This window comes from Anser anser (genome assembly GCF_964211835.1).
Source record: "Anser anser genome assembly, chromosome: 1".
In the NCBI taxonomy this organism is placed as follows: Eukaryota; Metazoa; Chordata; class Aves; order Anseriformes; family Anatidae; genus Anser; species Anser anser.
This window is the reverse complement of record NC_139720.1, coordinates 196894395-196900901: the sequence shown is the minus strand read 5'-3', so window position 1 is coordinate 196900901 and position 6507 is coordinate 196894395. Positions and strand designations below refer to the sequence as shown.

The following is a 6507-nucleotide window of genomic DNA, read 5'->3' as shown; positions in this document are numbered from 1 at the left end:
AAATTAATAATAGTTTTACCAGCTCTTCCTGAGAAACTTCCAGCCTCTCTAGGTTCAGTGGAAGGCAGCAGAGCTTCTATGGCAGCCCTGTAAGCCTGTGCATGTCTCTGCTCCAGTCCTTTGCTCAGCATTAACCCCATCACAGTTAATAAGCATATGGCATTTTCAAAAGTTTTTACAAAATTGGCCCAATCACAGGAGCCTTTCTCTGGAAGCTTGTTAGGTGTTTGTTAACATCCACGCTGTAGGGACAGGGAAAACTGTGGTTGAATTATTTCTCCAACATCAAATGGCACAAAATTATCAGGTAACAAATGGCAGCCCAATTCAGTGTTTAACTCATTAGGCTAAAATGTCTGACAAAATTTTATCTCTGATTCTTCCTGGTAAAGCTGTGTCATGCCCTTGCTCGTAGGTCAATGACTTTCTGTGCAGGTGTTACAGACTCATGGAAAAGGACCTTAACTAAGCACTTAAAATTGCTTGTGCTATGTTGTCACTTAAAAAAAATCTCAGCCACAATAGAGGGACTGTGGGCTCTAGCAGGAGGTGGTTGTACCTCCCTCTAGCAGGAGGTGGAGGTACCATTAATGGTTCCTCAGACACAGCTCAATTTAAACTTACAAGACACCTTTCATATGCCCTTCTGGTGTAAATATCTTGGCGGATATTGTGTGAGCAACAAGGAGTCTTACAGTCTCACCAAGCATTAGCTATTGTTGCCTTTTCTTCCTAACTTACTTTCCTCTGCTCTTCACTTGCTCTGAAGCTGCCCCAGATGGTGGAGGTCAGCAGGACCATGCATTAGAGGCTCACTCCATCTGTATCTCAGTGGAAACTTACATTAAGCAGGGGGGAATTGTGTGAGCTCCTTACGAGCCATTACGAACCCACTGAACAGTGTATGAGAATGTAGTGACCTTCCTAGGCAAAACATTAACATCTAACTTATTGGAAATGGGCTTTGGAGACATGAATTCTAAGGCTGACTTGATTTAGTTTACTGCAGGATGCCAGAAAACTGATTAAGACCTTTATTTCAAAAAATGTCTACTTATTTTGGAAACCTGATTTTCAGAAAAGCACATTGCCTTCAGCCACAGTCCAGGCATTACAATTGCATATGTATTGTAATTGCAGCTTTACTTGGGAAGGGAGAGAAGCGGACCATGAACTTTTTAGTCTTTGCATTAACACTGACCTATTCAGTGCATGATTAGACATATTTGCATTACTGCTGTTCCCCCCACCTCACCCCTTTTAAATATGTGTTTTGGGATTACTCAATGTGTTAGAAAGATGTTTTGGAGAGAGCTCATATTTGTATGGCTATGCAGTCAGCTGCCCTATATCAAATGTCAGTGGAGATGGAAAATTAATTGTATTTAACAACGTCATCTGAAGTTACCCAATGCAAATCTGCATGGCAGAAAAGATTTCAAAGTCCTCCACAGGATGACTGCTACACACAGACAGTTATGTTGTTAGTGCAAACCTTAGGCACCAAACAAAAACTCCAATAAAGGCTTCTACAATTATTTACCTAAGAAAGAAATATCCTTGCCTAAAACTTCAACACAATGCAATCAGCTGCGCTGGTCTTCAGTCAGTCATCAAAGTAAACCTATCTGGAACAAAATCAGCTGAGTCACTGAAATTTGAAAAGAACGATTTGTAGACGGCAAAATGGTCAGGTTTCTTTCTTGGATAAAAAGAGATAGAAAAGGCTTACTGAAGATTTTATGAAAGCATTCAAACTGTTTTCTGATCAAACCTCACAGTTTCAACAGAGAAGGAATTTAAGTAACTGAAAACAGTGGTGTTTGTGCAAGATTTTGTATTGGAAATTATGCACTTGACTGTATTCTTACAGACGATACCTTTACCTATCTATGCAGTACAGGTTATTTTTTCTTTGTTAGAATAATTTATTGTATGCACTTGCATGCACGCACTCTGCCTTCTAACGTATTTGCAGAAGAAAGAGACCCTATTTTATGTTCATCATCAGATATATTCAGGAAAAGGAAATCAGTTCAGGTAACCTAGCTCTGTGACTGTGAAGCAGGTAGCCAATCTATAATTTACTGTCTGAACATTTTTGTATTATATTTTCTTAGTGCTTTCATATACAAAGTAAGGATAATAACTCTCTACAGAAGGAGTAATAATGTATGCTTCTAAATTCTGTTGCAGAGAGCACAGAAGAAAAAGCAAATGAAGTGTAAGGGACAATTTCTGTTTGACAATTCCCTTATAAGTATGCTACACTTAAACAGTGTAAACAGAGATTCAGATGAAAAATGAGAAGCATTGCTCTTATGTTAGATATTTGAGAACAATGAAGAAAAAATCAAATACAAGGAAGATATTCCTCTTTAGCTTGGAATTCAGTCCATAATTGCAGTGGAAGGAGCTAAGGTTCAAAAACTGTATCACAAATGTTAGTTTGTTATTCATAAAAGTTAAACAGTAAATGATTTTAATAGCTTTACTTTCTGTCAATTGATGCCTATTTTCAGATACAGTCCCAACGTGATTGTCAGCCATCACGGGCAGCCCAAGTAAGTAATTATCAGCTGTAGCCCAAGTAACTGATTATTAATGTATGTTTAACTATCATGCACAGCATTTATGCATTATTTTAACTTCATCCTGTGTTTTAAGATACCCAGAATGATGATTTTTTCTCTCCCTAAAGGAGTGGTGGAAATGTCCTTATGCTTATTTACACCCAGAATTTATTTGTGAGCAGGAGTTTGTTTGCAGTTTTTGTTTACTCTCCATTAAATATTATTCATGTAAAAAATGGAAGTCCATATTGTTAGACACGTCTGGTTTGGTAAAAATATTTCACAGTTCAAGCAGATTAAGCTCTTGGGAAATTACACTAATTTGTAGCTTTTCATCAGTACTAACTTTCAAGTGACAGTCTCCCGGGTTGCAGGATAAGGTAACTCAGTGTGTTTCACACCTGCTGAGTTACTCACAAGTACAGCCTATAATCAGTGATTTGAGTGATTTGAGACCCTGGGTAGGTTATAAAGACACGTCAAATGGAGTCAGTGAAATCACAATGCGTTTGTGCCTTCCTTTGATTTATAATTCATGTTGCCTTTATTTTCATCCTACCTCCACAAATTCATATTTTCTTCCATTTTTTTCCAGCTATTCTTAAACTTTGTTATTCACATCTTAGGTATTCTGAGGGCAAATATATTGGCCTATGCTGTAGTAATCTTCCTTAATTGATTTGGGATGTCTGCCAGTCTTCTATTATTCTGTGCCGATATCTATATATGACTGGCTTTTATCCAAGTGCTGTCATCTTTCTCATCCTCTTCATCTCTTTGCTCTTTTTGTGCTGAGAGGCAGTATTCTTAGCCTTTGAGTATTGGTCCTTCATCTGTCACGCTTGCAGTGGAAGAGGTACAAAGGGCAAACTTTCCAAATACTGAGATCTCTGTGCTTGGCTTTTCTGGCATTTTCTCTTAACTATTTTTGGTTAAGTCAGTTGTTGCAAGGTACTCATCTACTTAATAAAATTACATATAAAGTTTTGATACATTTACTACCATTTAGTACTTTGGTGAACTTGTGCCTTGTTTTTTTATTATTTTATTTTTATTATTTTGTATTTTACTTAGTATTTTTCACTCTATATTTGATTCATTGAAGAAAATAAAGTGATTCAGAATCAAGAACTACCATCATCATGTTCTCACAAATCTTTCTCAAGAAGCTTTTTGATTTCTGTAAAACATGAAAAAGAGATCATTTATAATGAGTTTTAATGTAATTGAAATGCAACTTGGTTTTATATTGGGGATTGTTTTGTTTTCATCTTCATTATAAAGCTCATAATGTATATCACTTCTTTTAGGTTAAAGGACAAAAGCTGTTTCTAGACAAATGAAAATTCCTGTGTTGTGGATATATCTGACTGCCTTTCTACAGTCCAGCTCTTTCTTCATGTGTCATCTGCTGCAAAATGGGTTCTGCTCTAAAAGACATAGAAGAAAAGTAGTTGTTCTTTAGTGTCTTACAATAAAATATCAACACTGATCTACAGAAGAAATATAAAATTCAGTTGCAATTAAGGATCAAGACAAGCTCATATATATAATCAATATGCTCAGTACATATTTTGTTGGCCTTTAATCCAAATCTCATCTGAACCAAAGGACCAAAGGGATTTTTTTTTTCTCATTTCAGTGGTCTATCAGGCTATCATTAGTCCTTGGATTAGTAGGGCAACCATATTCAGCACAGGGCATTGCCACTCCCTTAGCCAAATATCCGTAGCCAATTCAGTCAGTGGAATGAATGTGATTAGTAAAAGGCCCCTGTGTAAGGTTAACATTGATAGATGAAACATTTCCTAAAGATGGCCTTGAAAACTTTGTTTTTGTGGATTCATTATCTGATCAGCCAGATGCCCATCACCTGCTTAATGAAGACCTTGAAGCTGTCCTCTCCTGTCTTCAGTTCATGAAATCATCGGTGATTCATCTTTTGTGACTCTAAGACCTAATCTATTTGCATATTGAGAAACCCTCATGGATGAACCCAGATGGACCCCAGCTGTCCAAATGAATGGAAAAAAAGATGGTTTATTATGTTCCTTTTATAATCAAAATTATGATTTTGGTGACTATGTCTTCAAGGTTGTAAGTACTGGAGAGAATATAGATAGAAGCTGAAGATCCGACTCTATCAACTATAAGCACTATTACTTGAATTCTTAGGAGATGAAACCATTTGGATGTAATTCAGAATTGTTATATTTTCTCTTGGATCATTATACAAATATGTTTAAAAATAACACATTGTAACTGTCTACTTTTATTTTTTCTATTAATACTAAAAATAAGAATGCCTTTTATTGTATTCTATGTAATATACTTTGTGGAACTTACATAATTACAATCAGTAACGTACACTTACAGTCTCTATTTAAAATAGTATCTGAGCAGCTCACCATTTCAAAATATGTTCATCTCTGTAACACTTCTGTTAGACTTTATTAATTGTAACCTGCTGTCGTTTTACAGAAGGAGATCTGGAAACCATAGGCTCTTTGTGTACTATTTTTTGAAAGCAGTGCTGATCTGAACCCAGATTTGCCAGCTGACCATGTGATTCACCACAGGGAGTGATGCAAGGGACAGGTTTTGGGTAAGCCAGCTGCTTCACACAGTAAGAAAATCTCTAATACCTTTTCCACCGTCAGGTGCACCCAAAGGCACCCTAATCTGCAGTGACAGCAGATCCACCCCAGCAGCATGTGCCTGGCCATTTTCATATTTCTTGCCTGTCTTTGCAGTGACTTCATGGGACTAGTATGGTGTGTGCAAGATAGCATGCAATTCTTCCTAGAAGGGACTGATTTACCATTTACAACTGAAGGTATGATTTTTAGTTAGTCTTCATTTTGGTTGCTTATAAGGACAAGGTTGATCTTGGAACCAGGTCACCAGAGTGTATGACCATGTCAGGACATTGCTGTGACCATGTAGCTCAGGTTTAGTAATAGGCACCATTGCTGAGACTAGGTAACTTGTTCCATATCACATGGCAAATATGTTGTAATGTAGAGAATTAAATTCTCTATGTCCCAGAACAATATTATAGCTCTTGAGCCATCTATCCTATGAAAAAGTTTTACTTACTAGTCACATAGCACTATGTATATTCAAAAAGTGTTATAAATGGTAACTATTTAATGTTCACAAAGTTCTTAGAAGAAAAAAAATATATTATTCTAACTACATAGGTCTTAGTCCTGAACCCAAAGGCTGCAGTGTTTAGCTAATGCAGATTATAGATTTGAATCTATATTGAATGTTCAACTTGGAATTCAGGACAGCATCACAGAAGATCCAATCTTTGCAAGGTCTATTCAAATGACTCAGTAGGCTATTTTGCCATCTTGTTCTATAATTAACTACAGCAAGTGGTAATTAACAGGGGTGTTTTAAATCCTTGATTTAATGTTATTCTAAAATAGATACAAGGTAAATGGAACCCTGGACAATCTATCTGGCTTTCTCTTCTCTAGCATTTCAAAGGCACCTAGAAACTTGACTTCTAAATACTACTAAGCAGATTTAGACCCAAAGGGCATGAGATACATAAAAATTAGTCTGGGTGTAAGAAAAAAATACAGAAAGGGCAGATTGGCAGCAGTGCATCAGAGAAGACGGTCTGTTCAGCATAAAAGAGGAATAGAATATGATACCAGGTTGAGCTGTCTCTTGAAACTCTTTAGACTTCAGATGACACTAATAAACTACTTAATCTCTCATGCGTGCAGCATTATTATGTACAGGGGAAGAATATAATGCTCTTGTGTATTATTTATTCTGTCCCTAATCTGCAGATGCCTAATCTCATGCTCTGCAGAGAATTTTCAGAGTTTGACTCCAAATTTTCTGTACTTTCAGAGATGGCAGAGCAAGCATAGCTGCACACATGTAAATAATTAAAATGATACCGAAAAGAGTA

General features: G+C 36.6%; 1 long non-coding RNA gene across 1 annotated transcript; it reads left to right on the top strand.

Annotated features, from left to right (window-relative positions):
- The first annotated feature begins 2355 nt into the window (after nt 1-2355).
- Nucleotides 2356-5762, top strand: LOC310892202. Its single transcript, XR_014577942.1, has 3 exons — nt 2356-3429; nt 3884-5178; nt 5327-5762. It is a non-coding gene; the product is annotated as an uncharacterized lncRNA (long non-coding RNA).
- Nucleotides 5763-6507: the final 745 nt, after the last annotated feature.